Source organism: Rattus norvegicus, chromosome 4 (genome assembly GCF_036323735.1).
Source record: "Rattus norvegicus strain BN/NHsdMcwi chromosome 4, GRCr8, whole genome shotgun sequence".
NCBI lineage: Eukaryota > Metazoa > Chordata > Mammalia > Rodentia > Muridae > Rattus > Rattus norvegicus.
This window is the reverse complement of record NC_086022.1, coordinates 120,564,019-120,591,312: the sequence shown is the minus strand read 5'-3', so window position 1 is coordinate 120,591,312 and position 27,294 is coordinate 120,564,019. Positions and strand designations below refer to the sequence as shown.

General features: G+C 46.9%; 1 long non-coding RNA gene across 3 annotated transcripts; it reads right to left on the bottom strand.

The window, feature by feature from the left end:
- Window positions 1–409: 409 nt before the first annotated feature.
- Window positions 410–27,294, bottom strand: LOC102554372 (uncharacterized). 3 transcript variants are annotated; one of them, XR_010065855.1, is made up of 3 exons: window positions 17,421–27,294; window positions 6,792–14,662; window positions 410–4,455 (listed from the first exon to the last, which is right to left on the bottom strand). It is a non-coding gene; the product is annotated as an uncharacterized LOC102554372 (long non-coding RNA). The 3 variants fall into 3 exon arrangements; XR_010065854.1 differs by having other exon boundaries at window positions 6,792–27,294; XR_353438.5 differs by having other exon boundaries at window positions 14,495–27,294.

Here is a 27,294-nt window from a genome sequence, read left to right as displayed (position 1 = left end):
GCCAGAGGAGTCACATGGACCCTGGGAAATCCCTCCCCCCATGGCCTTGCAGGAACAGCGGGCTTTGGGGGAAGGGAACAGGCAGCCTGGCTGGGAGGAGGCGATGGAGAGCTGGGCTCCGACTCCAACTGAAGTGCTGAGGGGCTCTGGCCCAGGCACCCTTAGACTTGATTTTCTTCCTAAGGAATGGAGTCTCCAGAGCCATGGGCCTTTCCAAACACCAACTCCTGGCCTCTAACAGCCTCCGAAACCTTCCTGCAGGACAGGGAAAGTAAACACAGAGCCAGAAGGCTGCCTTAGGGGCACAAAGAGCACCCCACCCCTTGCAAAGTTCTGAAGATGCTAGTCTGGAACCCTAGTCAGTTGGTTAAGTGTTTTGCAGCCTACTGGAGAGAGGAGGCGCTCCCTGCTCTTTGGCAGTGGGGCAGGCACTACCGGAGGCACAGAGGGGATGGACTCTCTCCCTCAATTTGCCAATCTTGCCCCAGTCCTAACCTTGTGAATCCAGGAGGCCAGTCTAATCTATAATAACTCATTCAGTCAGTATCTGTGGACTGTCTCAGGCTGGGGTTGTTGGGAGAGTAGTCACTGCCTGCTAGGCATCATACAGGGACCGTGGTGACAAGGAACTGCTGAGAGCATACAGAAGGGTCAGAGGTCATGCTCAGGCATTCTGGGTCCTCCTGCATCTTGCTTCCTTGATTCCTGTAGTTAACATTTACTGGGATCTTCCTATGCAGATCACTAGACTCTTCATGTGCAGGGTCTCACTTGACAGCACTTTAAGACAAAAGGACCTGCTGAGAAGACGCAGCCCAGCGAAGACTGCGTACAATTTTATACATGAACATTTCTGGCTGATGAAAATCCAAATCAAACATTCATAAGGAAAAAAGGGATGGTAGTCGGGCCCATGGAGAAGAAACTTGACACACCATCATACCCAGGCTCTCAGCACGCAGTTATTGGCGTCTAGATCCCTGTCTCAGCTCAACCTTCATCTGTGTCTGCTTCATCTCGGACATCTTGGCACAGCGATGGCCATATCCCATGGACTTTACACTCCACCTTAAGAAACAGAGGTCACTTCTTAACAGTTCTAACCAAGACCCAGATGGCTCTGGCTGCCCAACTGGGATCCACGGCATGGGGCCACCACTCTCCAACTGACGGGCCATGTGCTCTTCAAATGAAATGGAAAATGGATGTGGTGGCACCCACCTTTAACCCTGGTACCCAGGGGCTGATAGATCTCTATGAATTTGAGTTTGGGGCCAGCATGGTCTTACACAGACAGTTCTAGACCCTGTCTCAAAAAAAGAAAAATTGTGTTTACCTATCAGGACCTTCCCTGAGACTGGGAAGGAGGTAGTCCTCAGAGGAAAAATGGAGTTCTTTAACGAAGACAGGACGATGTATGCCTAAAAGCCAAAGCCCGCTGGTTTTATAGCTCTCAGAGCCTGGAGTAACAGTCAAGCCAAGTGACATGAGAGGCTTAACAAGGTGGCTCAGTAGGTAGGCACTTGCCACCAAGCTTGGTGACCTGAGACCCCCGAATGTAGTCCTCTGGCCGCTACCACAAGCATACTGTAGCATGGGTACACCCCAACACAGATACACAAGCACAAAAGAAATACATAAATTTAATATATCTTTTAAAATCTCCGTTTACCAGGTCTTTTTCCCTAAGGATACTTGTCAAGTTTGGCACAGGCTTGCCCCTTGCCTTACAACACTCACTGGAGCAGTGGTGTCTGCTTAGCTTTTGCTAGAGCAGTCTTCAAGTCCCAAGAGCTACTGGTCTCCTCAGCCCTTCACTCTGAGGGTTGTGGTTGGGAAGACTGCTGCTCTGGGTCAGTGCCCTGGGCTTCTGTGTAACTCACAGGGAGGGAAGAGTGTGACCAAGACCTTCCTTTGTGGTATCTGAGCTAGATTTGGCCTTCTTTGGTCAGAAAGGATTGTTAGCAGGGAGACCTGGTTACACATCTGAACCACTAGGACAGCAGCCATCGATGTGAGCTTAGGAATGCTCTTAAAGCTGATGAGCCCTTATCCCAAGTCCATGAGAAGTCCCAGTGGCTCCTGCAGTCCCGTCCACTCTCACTTCATAAGACCGATCTCTCCCCTCTACACTAAGCATCCCCAGACTGGGATTCGGTTCTCTGCATGCTTTATCGAAAATAAGACACACACACACACACACACACACACACACACACACACTCACACTCACACTCACACTCACACTCATGCACACACACTCACACTCACGCACACACACTCACACTCACGCACACACACACTCACACTCACACTCACACACACTCACACACACACAAACTCACACACATACAAACTCGCACACAAACTCACACACAAACTCACACACACACACACACACACACACATACAATATCATGTGTTTGGGGCTGGAGAACTGGCTCAGTAGTTCAGAGCACTTGCTGTTTTCCAAAGGACCCACATGTGGTCCTTAGGACCCATGTTAGGCCGTTTGTAACAGCCTCTGATTCCAGCACCAGGGGACCTGACACCCTCTACAGGGGCAGACATACACATAAATAAAAATATTAGATAACTAGGTAGCAATGGCCCATACTTTTAATCCCAACACTTGGGAGACAAAACTAGGCAGCTCTCTGTGAGTTCAAGGCCAGCCTGGTCTACAGAGTGGGTTCCAAGACAGGCAAGGCTACACAGAGAAACCCTGTCTCAAAACAATAAATACCGGGGGTTGGGGATTTAGCTCAGTGGTAGAGCGCTTGCCTAGGAAGCGCAAGGCCCTAGGTTTGGTCCCCAGCTCCGAAAAAAAGAACCAAAAAAATAAAATAAAATAAAATAAAATAAAATAAAATAAACAAAATAAAATAAAATAAATAAATACCAAGTGTCTGCTGCATTCCCTGGGGCAATACAGAAATGGGGGCTTTATTACACATGGCATGGTGGTCCCTTCACCCTCTGCTCCAGCACCTCATATCACAGTAAGCAGGGCGCTCTCCTCCCCTCATGGGATCCCCAGCGGGCTGCTCTTCATCCATCCTCCTGCCTGGATGGAGCCGGGCCCTCTGGACGCCCATCCTAGGGTCTACCCTTAACCAGCACCAAAGAACAGTCTTGAGCCTTCTCACCAGCACCGTGGAGGGAGGGAGCCCCAGTGGCAGGAGCGCCCACCTTCAGCAGCAGAGCCCGCCCCACTTTAAGTGGTTTCTTTATCTCTCTGAAGTCTGACACCACACAGACATACATGCGTGCAAAATACCAGTGCAAATAAAATAAAATATTAAAAAAATAGTTTAGTTCTCTAAGTCTCTTTAATAAAAAGGGCTTTAGGAGCTAGAGAAATGGCTCACCTGATATAAAGGTGCCTGCCACCAAGCCCAGTGACCAAGCCCAGAACCACACCATGGAAGGAGAGACCCATTTCTGTAAATTGTCCTCTGATACTAACAAAAACAAATGAATAAAGTATTTTAATTAAAATTAATAAAAAGGGTTTTAAAACTGAAACTCAGTTATCTGCCAGCCTGAATTAGTTTCATATGTAAAAACCAGGTGTGGCTTTTCCTAGAGTGTCAAGCCTCTTTCTGAAAAAGAGAAACTCCCAAAACAGGTTTCAGTGTAAAAACCAAATCAAGCTATCACGTTGCTGCTCTGACTGCAGCTTTACTGTTCTTACTACTCCTTTATCTAAAGGAGCTTGATCTCCAGTGACTGCTCTCAGTGGTCTAGCCCTTCTGTCTCATGGCAAATGACCAGAGATTTCCAGATTAAAAAAAAAGTTCAAAATTTATGTAACTTGTAAAGGTCCAAGGAAATCATTTAAGGTGTGTGAATGTAAGTTGTAAAGGTCTGAGGAAGTGATTCAAGGCACATGAAAATGAGGTTTATAGACGAGGCATGGTGCTAAGACTTCAGAGTTCAAACTTGAACACATTGATAGAATTCTGATAAGTAATTAGCCCAGCCTTGGTAACAGTTATAATTATCACTGGATACTAAACCTTTTTTTTAAAAAATTATCATAGTTGCAGGCTAAAAATTGTAGTCACAGGCTTTTAAATTCCTTTTGGTTTTTTCTAAATAAAAGTGCTCCCCATGTGCTGCAGACATCTGCATTTAACTCCCCCAGCCAGGTGACTGTGGGGGTGGAGCTCAGACGGAATGCTAACACTGCCGACAGAGATGCTGCAAACATCTGCGCTTAGCCCCCACCTCTGCAGCCCTGTGGACCGAGGAAAGCTGTCCGCCTCTACCCCAGGGCTCCTGGGCCCCAGGCCCCTCTTCTTTTTGGGTCTCTTTCCTCCAGGACCCGTCCGTCTCATGGCAGACGGACGCTCATGCTTCTTCCTGTTGACAATGTCCCAGGATTTGTCCTCGCTGTGGCTCAGAGGCCTGCGTCTTCTCCACTGGTCCAGACACTTGTTAACTGCTTTCCTGCAATGAGAATTGCAATGCAGATTTCAAACAGTGGTCAGGCCAATACCTTCCGTCCCTAGTCTAACTCCTCCAGCAGATTTCCACTTGGCTGACAGACACCATCCAGGGGACAGTGACCGGCAACTGCTCTGTAACGGGCTCATCTCCCCAGCCTGGGTGGTCCTGCAGACCAGCAACTCTGGGACACTGCCATAGATCGGTTGGGAAGCAGTCCAACCCAGTGAAGGAGAACTGGCTTGTAAGGTATGGCATCCAGAAGTCGACGCCAAGGCTCTCCTTTGGTCTCCCTTAGGCCCCATCTCTACCTCTTCCCAGCTCTCTGGGGCCCCCCTTTTCATAGTTATAGTGCTGCCTGTCTCCAGGTTCTTTTAGGTGAAATTACCCAATGGTCAACAAACCAGGAGCTTCTGACAGAATTCCCACAAGTCTCTTGCCATTACCTGACACCATCCCCCACCATCCCCCACTCCCCTTTTCCTCCCCGACTCTGTCCTATATTCCAGCCTTCTGGGCCCCCTGTGAAAACCCTGGCCAGCTCTGAATTAGTCACCCACAAAAGGCCCAAAGAAACTCCAATACCCAAACTCCAAAAAGCAGTGCCTGTGTCTGGAAATGACAGTCTTGGCTCAGCTCGAATTGGGCTATAGAAGGGTTGCTACAAGCCTTCAGCCAGCGTTTCTCAGGAACTGGTGAAATAAGTTTCTGCCTGCCAGAAAGGGCCACTTACTTACCTACCTTGCCAGCCTTCAGACTTCTCCAGGCCCTATTCACAAGTACTTGTTATGCCTTCCACAGTCCACACTAGCTTCCTGGCCCTCCCCACCCCACCCCCACTCCCACCCCTATCCCCCACCTCCTGCTATTCTTGATTTTCTTTCTTGCTGTTCTCACTTCTTTTGCCGATAGCCTTAGCCACATCCAGTCTGCTGCTGCTTTTTCCTCTCTGGACACTTCCAGATGCCTCTAGCTTCCTCCCACTCCACCCTCTCCCTCTCTTACCTACAATGAAAACCTTCTTCCTCCTCAGGGAACAGCCATCCTGAGCTTTCTTTCCGCCCTCACTTTCGCACCTTCCCTTAGAGCTATAATCCTAAAATGGGGACACACCTTTCATTCCAGCACTCAGGAGTCAGAGACAGGTGGATCTTTGTGAGTTCAAGGCCAGCCTTGTCTATGTAGCAGTTCCAGGGCTACATAGTAATGTCCTGTCTCAAAAAACAAAGAAGGAAAAGGCCAACTCAGAGGTCTCCCCGGAGAGAGGGAGGAAGCCGAGGAGAAAGTTTCATTCTCCACTCCTGCAATCATGCTAAGGGCTGGGATTACAGAGGTGCCCCTTCACATCTGTGTGTGAACAAAACAGAAGGCCAGTGGCCAGCCTGCAGTCAGGCAGCCTTCCAGCTCACTGAACCTTTTAGTTCTGAGAAGAAAGGGTTTGAGAGAGGTCCCTACATTCTTCTCAGGTGCTAAAGTTTGTAATGCCCAAATAAACCAGTGAAAAAGTGGAGGGTAGGGTGGAAAATAAGTTTTAGCTTGCAAAAGAGAGAGGCAAAAATCCAGCCTTAGAGGTTGTCTTTCTTCCTCATTTTGTTTGTTTTGGAGATGGCTGTCACTATGTAGCTCTAGGTGGGCCGGAACTCACAGGTAGACCAGGCTAGCCTCCAACTACATTAGTAACCCGGCAGGTTGACACATGCAGCATACCTATAATCCCATCTCTTGAGAGGCCGAGGGTGGAATATCACGAGTTTCATATCAGCCCAAGATAACGTAGCAAGTTCTAGGCCAGCCTGGGCTACATGGTGAGCTCCTACCTCAAAAAAAAAAAAAAAAAAAAAAAAAAAAGCAAGAGAGCTCTAGAAGCAAAGGCAGTGCAAATCCTCACCTATTGTGAACACACTCCATGCCTCCATGTCCCAACCCCCCACAGGACTGCAGGAGAACTGCACCTTCCCCATGGTGAGACAGGGTTATCTAGGAATACCTTCCACGGTAATGAGTCTCCTATCCCCAAAGTTCCTTGGAAGGAGCTAATACGTAATCCTTACCCAGGCAGAATTACAGGGTTAGAGGAAATGTGCCAAGGGTAAAAGGATGGCCAGGGACACATGCCAGAAACCACAGGGCAGGGCCAGGTGACAGGCTCCAGTCCCTCTGGAGCCAGAGCCAGCACCTCCCAAGCTCGCTTTGCTTGGTAGAGTAGTCATTTCCACTAAGTCACCCCTGGCACGCATCCAGAACCCAGGGACAAGGCAGAAGCACCTGAGTTCTGCCAAGCAGGCAGGAGGAAGAGACGTGGAGAGCCTCCTGCTCAGGGCCGGAGAACAGCTACCCACCTGCTCTAAAATCTAGGTTGCTGGTACGACATCTGACTCCCGCCGGCCTCCTCATCTACTCCAGACTCTGAGTGTCTTGGTCTTCCAGGAGGACTGCTCTTTCCTCTAAGACCCGTGAGACAGTTTGGAAAAGCCTGAGGAGTCACCGAACAGACACTTCCAGTGGCTTTCCGTTTTTTTCCCGTCCACTGTAGAATCTGAGCAGGAGTTGTTCTACCCCCAAGCTGCATCTTGAAGCAAGGAAAGTTGTCCCACACCTTCACATGCCTGGGGGAGGATGCCTCAAGTGCTTCACTTGAAGCTCATTCAGTCTTCATTTCTCCCTCCCCAACACTGGGGAGAACGGGCTACAAGGTGAACTCACGCAGTGGTGCTGAGACACCAGGGCAGTGCTGGGAGCTACTTAGAGCCGAGCCTGTGAGCTCAGAAAGGCTGAAGCGTGCACCTCCTGTGCTATCTGCACTGGTCAAGTGATTGGTGCCATAAAGATGGTACCTGTTGGAAGAGCAACGTGACCTAAGAGGCCTGATCTACCACTTGGAGAAGTCTATCTGGGATCTGTACCTGCTCGTGAATACGTAAGGAGAGGCAGCATGGGTATCTAAAAGTAGATACCCGGGCTGGAGAGATGGCTCAGTGGTTAAGAGCACTGACTGCTCTTCCAGAGGTCCTGAGTTCAATTCCCAGCAACCACATGGTGGCTCACAACCATCTGAAATGGGATCTGATGCTCCCTTCTGGTTTAAAGAGAGCAACAGTGTACTTATATACATAAAATAAATAAATAAATCTTTAAAAGTAGATACCCAAGCTTCAGGACTTCACACAAGCTTTCTTCCCTCTAACTCAGACAGACGCTTTCCTCACTGGTCTAAGTCAACACTTTTACTCTATTATTTCCAAAGGAAGGAAGCCAGAATAAACTGACACAAAGTAGTAAGCCGCCACTACCTGCTGCGGTCACACTGGACGGCTTCACGTCCAAACACTTCCTGGGTTCTTAAGGACAGGTGAGAACTTTCCCCCAACTGACCTCAACAGAGCATCCACCATTTTCTAGTCAGGGAATGTCTAACGGGGTCAGTGACGTGTCCTTGCCCTGGTGCCCTTGACAGCTCTTAGCTCTGGGCTGCATCTTTTGCTTCCAGTCTCTCCCTTGGAAACTTCATCCCAACAAACAGGGAACAGAAACGGAAAGGAGAAACTGAAGCTAAACACTGTACATCTTAATTCTACTTTGGTCTGGTTTTCATTTATTGTTTATTTTCTGAGTCAGGTTCTCACGGTGAAGCCTTGAACTCATGGCAATCCTCCTGCCTCTGCCTCCGGTGTTGGAATTACAGGTATGAGACACACCCCTACCCCCCCCCCCAATTCTATTCCTTAGCTTTAGCTCATATGAAAAGGAAAGAGATACCAGGAAGCATGTGGGTTTCTACCAGTTGAAGTTGTGCACACAGTGGGGCTGCACAATGGTGAGGCGACTTTCGCATGCTGGGGCTGCATTTCTCCTCAGGCTCCACACTCATGGGTTCTGAGACACATCTCTCCTCCTCCCAACATGACTTACCTCCTACAGCAGGCAAGGAGACCAGGCTGTAGGATTCCTAGGAGAGCTGCCTCTGCTTTAGAGAAACTTCTCCCAATGGAAATCTGCAATCGCAGAATCTTCCCTTTCTAGAAGAGTGCTCATCTTTCTTGCTGTCATGTGTGTTAGCTTGTATTTCACAGGGTGAAGTCAGACCAGGTCATTTCTATGGCATCTTACCGTGTTCTTTCTCCTCTTCCCACCCGTCTATGCGTTCTGGGATCCATGGTTACCCCTCATGCAGTCCTTGGTCGGATCCTGGCCTATCATTCCACAGCCCGGTCTAACCGACGCCTCAGAACCTCAGGTCTATGCACTTCATTTTCTGCCTCCATTCCTACGCAGAATGCTGCCTTCCGTGGGTCCTGCTCAAGGGCCTGCGAGCCTCTTTCTTACCTCACCCGCTGAGTAAATCATTCGGTCAGATCACTCCGGAGTCAGGGTCCTTTTATTGTTGTTGTTGCTGGTTTGCTTTTGTGAGACAGTCTCATGTAGCCCAGGCTGGCCTTAAACTCCTGCTCTTCTTGCCTCTACCCCCTAAGTGCTAGACTGTAGGCGTGTACCACAAGACCCAGGCAGATTCCCACTGTTACTAGTGTTTCCCCCAAATAATTTGTGTATTGTGCAAAATTTTTATGTTGTGCAATTTTTGATTATTGTTATGTTTGTGTGCATACGTAAGTGTAGGCACCGTGTAACAGAGTCAGAACAACTTCCGGAGTCAGTTTCCCTTCCCCTGTGGGCTCCAAAGACAGAGTTAGGTCAGTTCGCACAGTGTTTTTTACTGAGTTCTGTTGCCGGTTCTCATTCTTCTGTTGCTGTTGTTAACTGGCTCTGATTTTTAAGTGCATACACAACTATGGCTATGTTTATTTCCAGTGAGATTCCTGTTCTATATGTTCTATGTAGACACTGTAGTGATGCTTTCGTGTAAGTATGGGTCTGCTTCATTTACCAGTGCATGGACATACATGCCGTAGTCTGGCCATTCAGGTCCATTATGGCTGCTCTTTGAACTCTGTGTAATAAATTACCCATACACAGAATAGACATAGATTGGCAAGTCTGCCCTAACACAAGTCCCCAGACACAGTCCAGCTGGTCTAAGGCATTGTGCTTTGGACTTCGATCAGTACTATCATGCTGCCCTTCAGAGAGACAGTTCTAATCACATTCCCAGCCATGTGCATCCTGAGCTGACTCCCCGAGCTGCTGGCACAGTAAATCCTGATGTACACTGCTGGCCCTGATTTTTAAATGCATACCCGACTGTGGGTGTCCTGCCCCTCAGTGGCATCCCAAGCCCCACTCCCAGTCTCTCTCCTTGAATATCTGTCGTTGATCTACACTGAAATACGACATTTCATTTTTGCTTGTGTTTTCTAGATTCAAACTAAAATCATCTTTTTCTTTGTACTTCACTGACTTCATTGTACTTCTATGGCTTGGGCTGAACTTTGTCAGGGGTACTGGCTTTCCCTACTGATTTGTAAGAGTGTTGTATGCATTAGAGATGTTCTTTTTTTTTTTTTTAAATAAGAAATCTCTCTTTTAAAGATTTATTTATTCTATATAAGTACACTGTCACTGTCTTCAGACACACCAGAAGAGGGCATCAGATCCCATTACAGATGGTTGTGAGCCACCATGTGGTTGCTGGGATTTGTACTCAGGACCTCTGGAAGAGCAGTCAGTGCTCTTTTTTTTTTTTTTTTTTTTTTTTCTCAGAGCTGGGGACCGAACCCAGGGCCTTGCGCTTCCTAGGTAAGCGCTCTACCACTGAGCTAAATCCCCAGCCCCCGCAGTCAGTGCTCTTAACCGCTGAACCATCTCTCCAGCCCCGAGATGTTCTTTAAAACCTAATCATCACCATGTATGGTTGGCTCTGGAGGCAGAGGCAAGTGGATCTCTGTGAGTTCAAGGCTAGCCTTGTCTACATAGAGAGTTCCAAGCCAGGAAGAGGTCCACAGTGAGACCCCTGTCTCACCGAATTCTCTTCTCCTACATTCATTACTTTGCTCTTTAAAAAAAAAAAAACAACAAAACAAAACAAAAAAAAAAAACCAACAAAAAAACACTCCCAGGTTGTCCTGAAATTCATAGGGAGTTCAAGCTGGTCTTGAACTCACAACAATCCTCCTGCCTCAGCCTCCTCAGTACTGTTAGGATTACCATGTGACTCACCGCAACCAGCTTTATCACTGTGGTGTTAAAGTCTCTCAGTCATCTCGTTCCTTTTATCCAGTAGTCAGGTTCTAAAAACAGAACCTCAGTATGTAACTCAAGCTGGCCTTGCCGTCACGGTCCTCCTGTCCTCACCTCTCAGTGCTGAGATGACAGGTGTGTGCCATGCGCCCACTCATGGTCTCCTTGTCCCACTTAGCCAGTTACCAGCCCTGTTTCATGTATTTGTGTCCTGACTGTGCTGGACTTTTCACTTGATCCTGGCCTCTGTTCTCCAACAAGAACCTACTTTCCAGTTCCTGGTGCTTGATTTCTAGTTTAATATGAATTCTTCCATAGGGATTACCTACAGATTCCTTGCCGACCTCTAGAGGAGGAGGAGGAAGAGGAAGAAAGAACCATATCTTAGAGCTATTATTTCTGGGAGGGCTCCATGGGGAAAGGCACTTGTTGTTGAGGACCACCTGAGTTCAGCATTTGGGATCCACGTGGTAGACTGGGAGAACCAACATGATAAAGCTTTCCTCTGACTGCCACAAGCACACCGCTGCCTAGGTGAACATGTGTGCATGAATACACACAGGAACACACATACACACACGCATACACACACAAAGAGAATTTTTAAAGTTCTTTCCATTTCTGGTGGGAATGGTGGACAAGAGCAATGGGAACATAGTTCATAAATGAACCTGGATGATGTTCGTAAGTCTAGAGAAGGCAGCCTGAGGAGGAAGAGGAGGAGAAGGAGGAAGGGGAGGAGGAGGAGGAAGGGGAGGATGGGTTGAGAAGAAATATGAAATGTGGATGAGACATACTGAGTTTAAGACATTTTAGCACTATGGAGGGTAACAGGCCAATAGTGTGTGGCCATTGTGGGTAATGAACACATACTGGCGGGAGACTCAGGTTCAAAAGCACTTGACAAGTTAGATGTGGTTGTACACACCTGTAATTCCAGCACGGGAGGCAAAAGCCCAAGACTACAAGCTCCCAAGACTGAGACCAGCCTGCTTTACAAAGCAAATTCTAGTCCAGACATAGACACAGAGCAGAGGCAGTCCAGAGAAGGGATGGACTCTGAAGAATGATCTCACTCAAAGGTGAATGGCTTCCACTGGGTACCAGCTATGCCAACATCCTTGGCATTTGCCCACTTATCCTGCAGATTTACATGGCCCTGCCCATAGGGAGACTGTAAAAGGAGGGCGATTTAATAGGGAAAGTGGGAATTTTATAATGCTATATATGCTCCATAAAAAAATGAGCCACCTGACACCAATGACCCTGTGCGGTGATGCCCTGAGCTGATGTTGAGACAAATGGTCTCCCAACAAGAGGGCAGGACTGCTAAAGTGTAGCCCGTAAATCCTGAGAGGTCAGGGGGGAAAGGGTACAAGAGAAGCCTCGGTCCTTACAGCTGGTGACTCCTACAGTCAAGAAGGTGACATCCCATTCTTACTCAAAAGGGCAGAGAGCCAATTTCAGGGGCTTGCCTCCCGCTGGGAGTTGCTAGTGAGTGTTCCTGGCAGGGAATCCGGACGGACGCAGTGACCAAACCCTGCTCCTCATGGTTTTTATCTGAACTGGTGTTATGGTTTCTTGCCATGAGTCCATCTGCCTGTCTTTTTGTGGTAAACCTTTCCAGCACTGCATTCCATCAATACTGTGTTCTGGTAGACTCAGTAACTACTCTGGGGCTAGCTCAGTGGTAAGGGCACTTGCTGCTCTTGCAGAAGATTAGACTTTGGTTCCCAGCACCCACACGGCGGGTGGCCTACATCATCCATATGTAACTCCAGGTCTGGGGATGCAGCCTTCATGAGGACCAGGCACACAGGTAAGCAAACACTCAGCTCCAGAAAAATAAAGTAACTAACTGTGAAAAAACAACTTCCTTCAAAAGAGTAGATGGCTTGGGAAATGCCTTCTCGGTTTCCTTTCTGAGGGTTTATGTCTCTTGATAACTTCTCCTGAGATAAGGACATGGAGAACTAGCATAAAATCCAAGACAAGAATCCAGGGAAGATATAAGCCTTCCTCCAAAAGAGCAGACCGATCAGCATGACATCCAGTTAGTCCCCAAAGCAACATGCAGTTCAAAATGGCCAGTAGAGTGGGCAGGACTTTCTCCCCGCTGAAGTCTGGCCACAGCTCCTGAAGAGGGGACTCACAACTGGGTTATTGGACCAGAGTCTGAGAGTGAGAGGCAGATGGTGGACAGAACCTGGTACTGTAAAAGCACACTAAAGGTAAGATGGAGGGAGGCAAAGAGAAGTGGCAACATTGTCATTTAGGGCACAGAACGAATGCCTGGGGTCCCTCCCTCCAGGGATGCTAGCCCTTCAATCAACAGCAGACACAGCTGCCATTAGTCTGCATATGGGGTTAAGGGTGTTGAAAGGATGGTATTCTAGAAACTTCCAGAGTCCTATTACTCTGTTACTAGTGATCTACATGTTGTAAACTTGAGGGGCTGGAGGAGCGGGGGTTAGAATGTTACAAGGCCTGAATGAAGGTAAAGTCTGAATCCAAAGGAAAATACTATCTTCAGGGAGCTGAGACCTGAGCTGGTCCTGCCCAAGATTCTAGGGAAAGAAAATGGGAGAATCCAAACCCTTTTGGCAGTTTGAACACCAGAAAAACTCTCTCTGGTGGAGGGCAGGCTGAAGTCTGGTCTGGCCCTCTGAGCTCTTCTAGAAGCTCCAGGTACAGCCCAAGGGGCTGTGTGTCAGGGGCTTCAGTTGCTTCTCGCATGCCTATTCAGTTTCCTGAAAAACCCCCTCACAGCACAGCTCACTGGGAAAGTCTGTGACCAGCAGCACCGAGGAAGTGCCCCGCCCTTGCTGTCGCCGGAGGCCTTTTTACGCCATCATTGTGCATCATTTCTGAGAAGCCGAGCCTCCCCTTCCTGAGATCTGGGACAGTCTGAGGACATCACAACAAACCACAGACCCAAAGGTTTTGCACACTCCTGGGTTGTAGTCTGGACATCAGCCACCCTCCAGATGCCTGAATCCTAGCTCCCTGTGGAAACCTCCCTACCCAGCACTCACTCTTGTGTCAACAACCTTTATCCTCAGCAGCCCTCAAGGCTTGTCCTTCTGTAGACAAAACTGAAGAAAACAGAATCGTCCCTTTAGGGCCCAGCTGCCTTGACCTTAGACTCACTGGTTTCTCTCCTGCCTCTACAGCTAAGGTACAGCATCCTTCCCTGTCGCTTCCACACGCTAGCTCTAGGAAGTCAACCTCACACCATGTTCATTTCCACTTCTACATTCAAGAGGTTTCCTGATCAAATCCCTTTCTGGAGTGTACTCTCGTTCTCTCGTCCTCTCTCCTTCCCTCTTCCTCCCTCCTTCTTCCCTTTCTTCCTCCCTTCCTCTCTCCAGTGCTGAGCTTTGGGCATAAAAGCCATGCTAAGCCTGGGTTCTATCACTAAGCTACATCCTCCACCCTCACTTTTGATTAAGTAGCAAAGATTTAAAGTAAGAACTAGGCCTGAAGACACAGACCTATAATTCTAGCTACTTAGAAGGCCGAGGAAGAAAGGTCACAAGTTCAAGGCCAGCCTGGGCAACTTTATGGGGCTCTATATCAAAACAAAAGTAAAAAGAGGACCCTAATACCATCCCACACACACATACACAGGTACGCACACACACATGCATACACACAATTAAAATGAGAGCTTTCAGCTGTAAAATTCCAAGCACTAGCAAAAGGCCGGGGAAAGATTACAGAAACAGGACATTCTTGGTCCCTCTGAAGTCATACCCGTCTTTTTTTTTTTTTTTTCTTTTAAATCACTGGCTCTCTCAAGCTGTTTTCTCTGCTGGCCAAAGGCCAAGGACCCCTTTGGCCCTGTGCCAGCATCTATAGCCATCTGGTCTTCCTCAGAAAGGCAAGAGCGCCAGCCTTGTTTACTCACGACAGGTGTGGCCAGCTCTGACCCAGGTAGTGTGGCACGCCACACCCTCTCTTCTGCTGCCTCAGACCTTACTCACTAGCACACATCAGACTTCATCTGAGATGAACACAGGGCTACGCAGGTGTAAGCCAGTCAGTCAGCAGTGAGGTTTCAACAATGTGGGCTGCACTGAGGAAACAAACAGACAACAGCAATGTTTGTCAGGTCTCCTGTGCAGCCCACTGGTATCTTGTCATTTGTCACTGTGGTCTCTATAAACAGGGCACACTGGCTAAACAGGTTGGTATAGGCCAAACTGTGAGGCAGGGAAACACGATGTCTTCCTGCTGTTCCCAGCCTCCTGTCCCGAATCTCACCAGAGACAACTGCTCTGGGAAACAGCTCCCGCTTTGGAGTTGCCAAACCAGAAGAAACCAGTCCCAGTTTAGCCTTCGCTAGCTGCATGACCTTGAGCAAGGCATACAGCTCTTTTGTTTTGAGCTTGCCCAACAGCAGCAGGATGCTTGGATTACAACCCAATAGAGAAGGAAAGGCAATGTGACAGACACTCTTGACCAATGAGGGTGAGGGCTTGTTCTTCCCATCTGACCTTCCTGTTCAGGGATCCTTGAAGTGGGCTAGTGGAGGGACAGCTTGAGGGTGGCAGATGACAGGATACAAGAGGCCCTGGCTCCTCGGCTACTCTGTTCACCAGGTCAAGCAGTGTGCCCTGCAGACCTTGTCTGTTTTGTAACCCCTATCAGATCTTCCCCTCCCTTGCAAGAGCTGATCTGATCACACTGTTCACACAAAAGCAAGTCTGAGGACCTGAGTTCAATGCCACGTGGACACCACTTTGACTCCTATATTAACTCTGTGAAGAGGCCTGGCCCTCACAATGTCAAACCTTTCTTTATAAAATTGTCTCAGGGGTTGGGGATTTAGCTCAGTGGTACAGCGAGCGCTTACCTAGGAAGCGCAAGGCCCTGGGTTCGGTCCCCAGCTCCGAAAAAAAAAGAACCAAAATAAATAAATAAATAAAATAAAATAAAAATAAAATTTTCTCAATGAGGCCCAGTGATAGGTTATTCCTCCACCAGTGAAATGAGCCAATTCAAGCCAGATTAGATGATATTGAGGCTAGAGAAGTCACCATGGGGATGGGAGAAGAAAGGGGAATATTCACACAGAAAAAGAAGACAGGGAGAAACAAAATGTCTGGACTATATAGGGAAGAGCCTCTGCTGGGAGAACAACCCAGCCTCTGGGCTGTAAAGTTCAGGGTTGGGGGCAGGGTATGCCTGGTAAGGATTGAGGAATGATGGGAGAACCTGGCCAAATCTGCTATGATATGTAAACTATGCACCTCAGTGCCTTGTCTGTAGGAAACAGAATGGTCCTGTATACTGACCACTCTGACTCAGGAAGGAGCGTCACGAGTTAAGTGTCTAGCCTTTCCACATACAGGATTGCAGAACCAAATCATTGTGACCAAAACAGGCCTGGGCATAACAGGACTACAAGCCACAGCTCCTGTGGGCCTCAACAAGTGGGTCGCAGCGGCCGTGCCCATGTTCTATATTATTCTGTGGTCATGATCTGAGAGGGCCCGGACACTGTCTTGGCCTGAAGTTTAAGGAGATGGATGTATCTTGGAGTGGAAAAGGCCAGTCAAGCTCAGCAAGTGGTAGAAAGAAATGGAGAAAGTCCAGGCACCAGCAGACTAGGTCTAGGCAAGGTCACCTGGCAGCAGGTTCTTCAGAAACTGGCAAAGCACACACCAAAATAGGTTTTGGGGTTTTTTTCCACTTTTAAACTTTAGATGTATGGTGTTTTGCTTACATGTATGTCTGTGCACCAGATGCACGCAGAACCTGTGAGAGTCAGAAGAGGATGTCTATCTCCAGGACTGAAGTAGCAGATGTGGGCACTAGAAACTAAACCTGAGTCTTCTGGAAGAGCAGCCAATGCTCCTAACTGCTGAGCCATTGCTCTGGATCCCCAATAAACATCTCTTCAGAGTATTGGTATGCACCAGCACCCACATGACAGCTCACACCCATCCTGAACTCCAGCTCCAGGGAACCAGTGCCATCTTTTGACCTTCATAGGAACCAAGAATGTAGGTGGTGCATAAGCAGGCAAAGCACTCATACGCACAAAAAATAAGAGCTGAGAAGACACCTGGTGTTAACAAGCGTGTCTACTTCACAGGGTGAAGTGTCCTAACATTAGAATCATTTTAATAGCTCAGCATACATGATTAGGGGTACAGCCAGCAAAAGTGAGAGCAGGAGCCAACACAGGGTACTGGCTACAGAGCTCTCCAATGTTTGACGTCTTTGGGCCTCCATTTTCTTTTTTAGAGGACAGAGGTGGTTTGTGTGTTTTAGTTTCTAGAGATATTCTAATGACTGTCAGGCTTCAGACAGCAGAAGCTGATCCCACAGCCTGGAGACCACAGACAACAATCAGGTGTGTCAGCAAGGCCACACTCCCAAAAGCAGGGGGAGAATTTGGTCCTGGTGATGGCTGGCTGTCCTTGGAGCAGCTCACAGAAGCATGCAGAACTCTGGTCCCTGCCTCCATCTCCATGGCAACCTTGTCTTATGGAGTACCATCACTGGATTAGGATCTGCCACAGTGTCATTTGAAGTTACATTTGCAAAACCTGTATTTCCCAGTTGGAGAAAAGGCTCGGTGGTTAAGAGGTGCTTATTGCTCTTGCCAAGAACCAGAGTTCAATTTCCACCCTACGGCCACCTATACCTCCAATCCCAGCAGGTCCAATACCACCTTCTCTGCTCTGTGGGCAGAGCACTTGTGTGAGCACACACACAGACAGACATGAAGACTAGTGGTATATGTATGTATGTAGTTTGCTACTCACACCAGACAGAACACTTCATCAAGGGGGGCTCACTTCATCTGTCGCTCAGAACCTTACCTACACAAAGTGTCCCACATGAAGGTCAGCATTGTTTGTGGCCAGCAGCAGTAGTACTAAGATTATACACATATACCTGGCTTTCTTTCACTTTAAATCCAGGCAAGAAACTTACTGGAATTAAAATTCCAGCTGTCAAGGACAGAATTGGAATCCAGTGTTCAATACCTCTTCGCCAACATTCCACAGTATCCATGGGCTGGAGGAAGTGGCTGCTACAGTGATCTGGTTGTTTCTGTGGTGTTAGGATCAAGCCCAGGGCATTGAAATGCTAGACCAGTGCTTTCTGCTAAGCTAGTCCCAAACCTGTTATTTGTTTATGAACAAAGCAGAACACTCTGTCTGCATGAGTGGTGAGCCCAGGACAGCAGTCCTGCATCAGGGTCTGCAGAGCCGGCAAAGGCTGCAGTCTCCTCACCTCAGTCCATTTACTACAGGTCACAACTCTAACAGTCTTGACCACATTCAGACATCAGGACACTCTCTGATGTGCTGAGAGAAGGGGAAGGAACATCAGGGGCAATCTGCATATGCCGCTACCCCATCCCTGGACAGACGAGGGAGGAATGCAGAGAGTGGAGTCAGCCAGGACTTCAGGGAGACTCTCACCATAATCAAACATTTGCTTCAGTGAAGGTTTAGACAGCTGCCCAAATGAAAGTGGAGGCAGAGAGGTAGCTTAGCAGGTAAAGGTGCCTGCCACCAAGCTTCATGACACTCATGCTAGTGGCACAATTGAGAAAAGGATGAAAACTAACACACACACACACACACACACACACACACACACACACACAATTTAAAAATATACAACTGCTTTTAAGTTTTGGTTTTTTTTACTTTTTTCCTGTGTGTTTATAAGTCATGTGTGTGTGGGTGCTTGAGGAGGTCAAGAAGAAAGTGTTGAATTCCCTGGAGCCGCCATATTGAACTCTGATCCTCTCGAAGAGAAGCAGGCACTCTCAACATTTCTCCGGCCCTTAAATTAAAAACAAAACAAAACAACAACAACAAAAATCAAGACTCTCTGCCTCCACTTTCATTTGGGCAGCTGTCTAAACCTTCACTGAAGCAAATGTTTGATTATGGTGAGAGAGTCTCCCTGTGAAGTCCTGGCTGACTCCACTCTCTGCATTCTTCCCTCGTCTGTCCAGGGATGGGGCAGCGGCATATGCAGATTGCCCCTGATGTCTCTTCTCTCAGCACATCAGAGAGTGTCCTGATGTCTGAACCATCTCAACCTAACAATAAATTCCAGATTGAATAATTGTTGAAATTTCAATGTTCAAATTAATAAGTTAAATACACACAGTACTCAAAAGAACAAAAAGCCATTTTTTGTAATTTCAAGATAGAAAAGTACACTTATTTCTAAATATTGGTCTCAAACCAGAAAAAAATTTGAAGGGAAAATATCTGAATGCCAAAAACTATAAAATCTACAGGCAGAAAACTGCATAAACAAAGCTGAAAGAAACATGGGATAATTTATAGTTTATGAGTGTTGGGAGAATCAATCAGAAAGTTGGGGATGTGGCTACATACTTGCCCAGTGTGCACAGGTAAGATGATTAACCTTAAGCCAGAAATGGCGGGGCAGGCCAATAGTCCCAGCACTTGGGAGATGGAGACGAAAAGGTCAGAAAGCCTAGCCTCAGCTACAGAGCTCTGAGTCTGAGACAAGCTCAGACAGCATGAGACCCCTGGTTCACCCTTACAGTCAGAGGTGAAAAGCAACCGTGTTTCTTAGCACTTGCCCAGCACATGTGAAGCCATGGGCAGAACCAGCACTACAAAAGCAGACCAGCTCTGCTGCAGTAACTGACCCGGCTACTAGACCAAGCACTGTCCTTAGCTTAACTGAGGGTCCTTCATAAAACCCCCTATTTCCCTTCCTTCCTGTGAAGAACGGAGGGACACAGGAAGATAAATGACTCACCCAAGGCTAAGCAGTCTAACTCCACAGCCACACTCTGAGGCACGACAGTTTTACCAGACCACGTCTCCACCCGTCAGTGAAGAAGCACACTGAAACACAAGACTCAGTGTTCTTCGAACCACAGGGAAACCACCAGGCATGCTGGTACACACCTTTAATTCCAGCATTCAGGAGGCAGAAACAGGAGGATCTCTATGAGTTGGAAGCCAGCCTGGTCTACCCAATGAGTTCCAGGTCAGCAAGGCTATACAGAGAATCATGGTTTCAAAATCAACCACCCTGAGTGCTTCATCATACATGGTACTGTATGACATAGGACATTTTCACAAACCTATACTGTATACTGAGCACACTCCCCACCACTACCCTCCATTTTCTTACACACACTCATTAGAGCTTTACATATCACATATACACACATGACTTTATCTATATAAAGTCATGTTGTGCAGTACAGGCTTACCCAGCTTGAACTTCACCTCCTCCTATTTGTTTTGGATTTTTTATTCTGTTTTGCTTTTTGAGACACTACCTCATGTAGCCTAGACAGATCCTGAACCTACGATGTGCAGAGGCCAACCTAGAATTCTTAATCCTCCTGTTCCATGCCCTGAGTGGTGGGGTTACGGCCGTGAGCAACCCTGAGGGAAGCTGGTCCGTGAACTGATGTGGTGCACATGTGTATCCTCCAGCTCTGCTGCTCCACTTCTCAGACTTCAACCAAGGGAACAGTGGAAGGGGTGCAAAGATAACACTGTGTGCATAACCACCCCAAATACAGCAAACAGAAGTCTACATTCAACCACTCGGTGCTTAAGCATCAACTGTTCTAGACAGGGTCTGAGATGCACTAAAAGGAGAAGAAAAGCCGTCTCCCTAAAGCTTAGATTCTATTGGAAGAAGGGAGGTAATAAATAAATGAGAAAAGCATGGAATGAATCTAACAGTATAAAGTGTTACTGATAAAAGGAAAAGGAAGAGATATAGGAGCTTTAAAATATTAAACATGAGATGCATCGATTAAATACTATGAAATAAATGCACCATGATTCAACCACTAAATGAAATATTTCACCCCTCAATTGCTGCATCCCACAATGCTTAGTCCTGGAACACTGACCAGGAGACTGAGGGAACAAAGGAAAGACACACACACTCAATTGGGGTCAGGAGAGCTGTGCACCCTGGTGGAACTGCACCCTGGTATCTCAGAGCCTTTATTTGGTACAGCAGAGGAGGGAAGACGCTAATCTCTGTAAGAAGAATCTAATCTGTAGGGCAGCAGTCTCAGGATGTAAACAACAAGGAAGAGGAAGGTAGAATTGCTAGGTTTTGCCCACAGTGTCAATTGTTAGTGAACCCTCTAGACTTGGAACACAGGAAGAAGTCTTGAGCTCCGCCATATGAGGAAAGGCTTTACCACTTTCCCACGGGTCCAAGGCTTTGGTCTTTGCCTATGCCAATACACTAAAAACTTCATCCCCTCCCTATAATCTACTCTGTTCTTGATGACACGAAAAGTGTCTTTTGGGCTGTAGAGATGGCTCAGCGGTTAAGAGCACTGACTGCTCTTCCAGAGGTCCTGAGTTCAATTCCCAGCAACCACATGGTGGCTCACAACCATCTGTAATGGGATCTGATGCCCTTTTCTGGTGTATCTGAAGACAGCAACACTGTACTCATATATAAAATAAATCTTTTTTAAAGTGTCTTTTGTTTATTTTACATTTATTTATATTTATTATATATTATTTATTATATAGGGTCTATGTAACCCTAACTGTCCTCTTGCCTCTGCCTGAATTTTGGTATTAAAGGTATGTGCCATGATCACAGGCATGAAAAGGTGTTGTTGTTGTTGTTTAAAGGGTTTTTTGTTTTATTTATATGTGTGTAGATATTTTGCCTGCCTGCATGCCTATGAACCACATATGTACAATGCACCAGAAAGCCAGAAGACATCAGAGCTCCCAGAGCTGGAGTAGTAGCCAGTTCTGAGGTACCTTATAGGTGCTAGGAAATAAACTTAGATCTTCAGGAAGAGTGACCAGTGCTCAGGGCTGAGCCATCTCTCCAGGCCCCAAAGGGATCTTTAATAGTCAAGTTATATAAAATCAGCAATCAAACCAGATGGAGTCCCAGTGCTGGGAGGGGAGTGGGACACAGGCTCCCACACCTAACCAAGAAGCCAGCTGTAACTGACATCCACCAGAAACGTTAGTTTCCCCAACAGTCTCACTGGTTATATTAACTACACTTCAGGGGAGGCCTCGTGCCCAGCAGTAGATGGCAAACACAAAATGAATTCAAAACATTTTAGACTTTTTGTCTCCTACTGCTATGTTTGGGCTTATTGTTGTTGTTGGATGTGTGGGGAGGATCTGGAAGGAGTTGGGGAAGGGGAATTGCAATCAAAATATATTGTATGAATTTCTTTTTTTCTTTTTTGGTTTCTCAAGACACGGTTTCTCTCTGTAGCCCTGGGTGTCCTCAAACTCAGAGATTTACCTACCTCTGCCTCCCAAGTGTTGAGAGATTAAAGACGAGAGAGCCATCACGGCCTATGAAAACAATTTTAATAAAAATAAATAAATAAATAAATAAATAAATAAATAAATAAATAAATAAATAAATAAAATCAGCCAGGTGTGGTGATGTTTGCTTGTGATCGTAACCGTTGGGTGACCCAGGCAGGAGGATCTCACAGCTGGGTGACACAGCAAGACCTGGCTTCAAGACAAGCATAATCCCAAAAGGGTCTGTGCTCATAATCTACTAATAGCTGGAGGAGAGGGACAGTTTTAGAAGGGCAGAAGCTGTAACAGAGGCCTAAGTAGAGTACCATGCTGACCGCCTCCCACTCACTTCCTCCACCTCCAGTGTGTTGTAGAGAGGACTTAAGAACAGCAACAGTTAACTCAAGTTATTCCACAGTCCCTATGCTCCCTCCTCTTCCTAGAAGCCAGGCTAGGGGGTCTGAAAAAGTCGAAGGCAACCTTCAAGCAATCTGGATGGGGTGGTGTACTGGCTGGTTTTGTGTGTCAACTTGATAAAAGCTGGAGTTATCACAGAGGAAGGAGCCTCAGTTGAGGGCAATGCCTCCATGAGACCCAGCTGTAAGGTATTTTCTCAATTAGTGTTCAATGGAAGAAGGCCCAGCCCATTGTGGGGGGTGTCATCCCGGGGCTGGTAGTCTTGAGTTCTATAAGAGAGCAAGCTGAGCAAGCCAGGGGAAGCAAGCCAGTAACATCTCTCCATGGCCTCTGCATCAGCTCCTGCTTCCTGCCCTGCTTGAGTTCCAGTCCTGACTTCCTTTGGTGAGGAACAGCAATGTGGAAGTGTGAGCTGAATAAACCTTTCCTCCCCAACTTGCTTTTGGTCATGATGTTTGTGAGGAACAGAAACCCTGACCAAGACAGATGAGGAAGAGAGGTCCCAGAAGGCCTAACCCCCTGATATCCCTAGGGTTTGAAGCCAGGCTATTTAGCTTTATTTATTCCCTCCCTGAGCTCCAGATGCCTGCAGAAAGCAAGACTGAGATATTACAAGGAAACAAATGGCCACAGGAGACCAGAGCTCCTCCCCTAGCATACAACAAGTATCTGAGTCTATGGGTAGTGAGCACAAAGTATCAGACCTAGCATAATTGCTTTCTCCCCTCCTCCATGTAAGCCATTAGCTACTTTAGAAAAGTTGACTCTTGCTCAGCCCCACCCCCATCCCACCCATACCCACTGCCTTGCCACAGCTACTCCAGAAATGCAGGATGCCCTCACTAGGGCTGTCCAGAAAGCTGCTTGGAACCAAGTGTGAGCTTCCAATTGCAGCACTTGAGAGGCTGAGGCAGGAGGATTAACATAAATTTGAGACTAGCTTAGGTGAGCTCCAGGGCAGTCTAAGTCTCAGAGACAGACACTGTTTTAAGAAAGAAAAAATGTACTGGTGGTCACGGAGGCTCTGATCACAAAGCCTGTCAACCTGAGTTCAATCACCAGAACCCGCATGGTGAGTCTGCATAAACCAAATGTCCTCTGACCTCCACTCCCATGCTGTGGCTGGTGGACGTACACGCATATATACTCACATACACACAATAATTTTTAAATAAAAAAATGAGATTAAGGGTATAGATCAGTTGGTAGAGTACTTGCCTAGCATACATGAAACCTCAAATTCAATTCCCAGCATCACATAAAAGTAGCATCTACCTGTAATTCCAGCTCTTTAGAGAAGGAGACAAGATCAGAAGTTCAGGGTCATCTTCAGCTACATAAAAGAGCTCAAGGCCAGACTGAGCTATCTGAGACTGCCCAAAACAAAACAAGCAAACAAAACACTTTTATTCTATTCTATAGCTATTTACTGAATTTAAGAGCTCAAGGTTTATCATGTTGCAGCTTCTCTGCTGACCACTATATAACTATTTATATTAATCTAGAGAACCCAGATTCTCCTAAGCTGTGATACAGAAGTCTCTACTTAGTACCAGTCCAGGGCCTCAGTCTGTCTGTCTTCTGCTCCCTCTGTGTTCTTTCAATAGGAACAGACAATGCACGCACACACCAGGCCTCCAACATATTCAGTTGGAAAAAAACATCTGCTGAGAAGGGCACAAGTCACCAGATGAGTCAGAGAAAAGCAGGCACTGATACTCTCTAGCAGTGTCTCCCCTGCGCTGTCTGTGTTGAACTTGCACACACTGAGCAGACATCATTTCATGACTCTAGGGTAAATTATGAGCTGCCTCCTTCTGCTAATGCCAGGTGTAGTGATGTACATACACTCTTAATCCTAGCACTTGAAAGGCAGAGGCAGGTGGATGATCACTGTGAGTTTGAGAGCAGCCTGATCTACATAGAGTTCCAGGACAACCAGGGCATGAGAAAAACAGAGACAGACAGACAGACAGACAGAGGCAGAGACACAGAGAGAAGAGAGACAGAGAGAGGTCTCTGTCTCAAAACCACAAAAGCATACTTTTTGTTCTCATCTTTCCCAACCTCTGGCTCTTAGAATCTTTCTACCTCATCGTATTTGATGATCCCTGAGTGACCTGAGACATGCTGTCTAAGTGTTATTTATTTTTTATTTTATGTGTACACATGCTTTGATTGCATTATGTCTGTACATCATGTGAAGGCATTGGATCCCCCAGGTCTGGAGTTACAGTTTCAGGCCATCATGTAGGTGATGGAAGTTGAATCCAGGTCCTTTGCAAGAGCAAGCCTTCTCCCCAGTCCTAGTGCTAAGTACTAAGGTCAGAGACAAGCACACTCCTTCCCATCCAGCACTCAAGTTTGCTGTCTCTAAATGGACAGCACTATCTTTCTCTTTCCTAGGTGAAATCATAACACAGGGCGAAGGCCTCTACAAGAGGAACTAAGCTGGGTATTGTGGCATAAACCTGTAATCTTAACATGAGGGTGCTAAGAAGGATCATGAAACCAGCCTGAGCTATATAGTGAAGAGAGAAAAGAAGCAAAGTACTGAGCTGCGTGGGCAGATACTGGAAGCCTAACAGGCGGCCATAATTCAAATGTAATTAAGGAGAGCTATTGATTCTAAACTGAAGCCCTGAACTTGGCTGCGCAGGCTGCAAGGAGAACCCCTTAAAGGAGGTAAGTGGCATCCAGTTGCTTATAAGAAACTGAAGCAATGTGAAAGAGGGCTCTGGAGACTGAGGGCAGCCAGACTGCAGGAGGAAGGCCTTCGCTAGAGCACAGCAAATATAAAAATCCTAGAGGTAAGTCTCTAATACGCTGGGCAGCCACCAGGGTCTGTATTTAAACCTGCTTTCTTACGCAAAGCTTCTGGTAAATCTCCAAAGCACTGTCTGCAGTGGGACTTAACATCAAGGCCCTCCGTGTAAGCAAGCATCGGGGTGCTGCTCCGTCCTCCACTGTCTGTACGTGTGTCCTGATCCCATCCCAGGCTCACTCTCAGTTCCGTACCTGCTCACTTACCTCCTTCATCTCTGCTTAAACCTTCTCTGACTTCTCACGTGGCACACACCAAGTTCCTGGGATCTTTTACTTTACTTATTCTTGGCTGTGGTGCATGCGTGCACATGAGTGTTGATGCCTATGGAAGCCAGAGCATCAGGCACCCTTGGAGCTGGAGTTACAGGTGGTTGTGAATTACCTGATGTGAGTGCTAGGAACTGAACCTGAGTTTTCTGGAAGGTAGTACATGCTTTTAACCACTGAGCCATCTCTCCAGCCCTAAAAGCAAAAAGGCTTCCTGGTCCTTGAATAGTGAGGAGGTGACAAAGACCCCAAAGTCCATGGATCTCAGACACATGTCCCTCAGATGATGCCTGGTATCAGAATCATCTGAGGGACGGTCACCTACACATCCCTGGTCGTCACTCCATACTTGTTAAGTAGAGCGTCTAGGAGGGAAGCACGGGCTTCTACATTTGAATTCAGCCTCCACTCTCACTCCACAGCTTCAAATTGCTAAGCTGAAATATTGAAAATATATTTGTTAGGGAATGCCTATTCTAACTGTACAGAAGTTCAATGAGATCTATGGACTCTGAGTCTGGTTAATTTCAGGGTGTGATATGGTTTTCTGGTTTGTTTTTTTTTTATTTCTAAGTTATTGTTTTGTTTTATAACAAAGTTAATTTTGTTTTGTTTTGTTTTTCTTGAGACAGGGTTTCTCTGTGTGACCCTGACTGTCCTAGAACTCACTCTGTAGACCAGGCTGGCTTCAAACTCAGAGACCCACTTGCCTCTGCTTTGCATACCATGCCCAGCAAAAGTTAAATTATTTTTTAAAAGCTTCAAAATCATCATCCTGACAGCTAATGAAGCAATATGGCTGACAAGTTTAGTATTAGTGAACTGTGCACAGCCAGAGTCCAATTGGGCATGCAGTTAGTAATCTAGAATATAGATCTGAGTGGATTATGGAATCTAAACAGAAAAAAGAAGTGGGGACATCAAAGGACACACTTAGAGTGCAAAACAGGGCAAAGACAGGGAGGGCATCCTTGAAAACTAGCAACAGTCACCAGAATCACTCTGCTTGGAGGACAGATGTGTTTCACATAGGACAGATGACCCCCTAGACTGCCCCATCCGTGCCACATTCTCCAGCCTTCAAGAGTGTGGATTGTCGTCTTTATACAGGTGAGAGCTGGCACAGGATGGGGCAGGACCTGTGATTGGATAGTGAGAAAGGGGGGCAGGACAGAGTTTTGGTAAAGGGAAAGTGAGGAGAAAGTGGAGAAGAACCAAGATGGAGGCAGAGAAGGATGACTCAGATCCTTGTGGCCTTAAATGGTAGTTATTTTTCTTAAGGGATGGATTTTTATAGGTCAATTTATCTTATCTAGGTGGGTAGTTTATATCATTATCAATTGGTTGTGAGTTTATTGTGCAGAAGAAGTTTTGTGGGTTTTGAATTTAAAACTGATATAAATCTGATAAATTACAAGCTTATTGAGTTTTGACTTTAACGTGTTACTGGGAGTAGTGACTATAGCCACAGGGGGGAATGCTGGGAACGTGGGCAGAGTCCACAGCAACAGAGCCTCAAGACAGGCGGTCTCTGTATGAAACTGGCACAACAGCAACCTGCCTTGGGAACTAGGTGAATGGAGAGGTTGCTGCCAGGCTCAGCAGTAGCCAGTGGCAGCATGGGATAGAGCTTAATGGGTGAGATGCTTTGCTGAGATGAAAATACTCCCGCAAACGCCATATGGTTCTATGATGGTTGCTGGTTGTTTTTAGTATTTACCGCAACACAAGAGTGTACTGTCTTAGCAAGGACTGTTTCTGCTCTGCCCCCTCTCAGCTTCGAGGAAAGTTCAAGCTATAAATGAAAACAGGGGCTGGAGAGATGCTCAGTGTTAAGAGCACCCGACTGCTCTTCCGGAGGTCGTGAGTTCAATTCCCGGCAACCACATGGTGGCTCACAACCATCTGT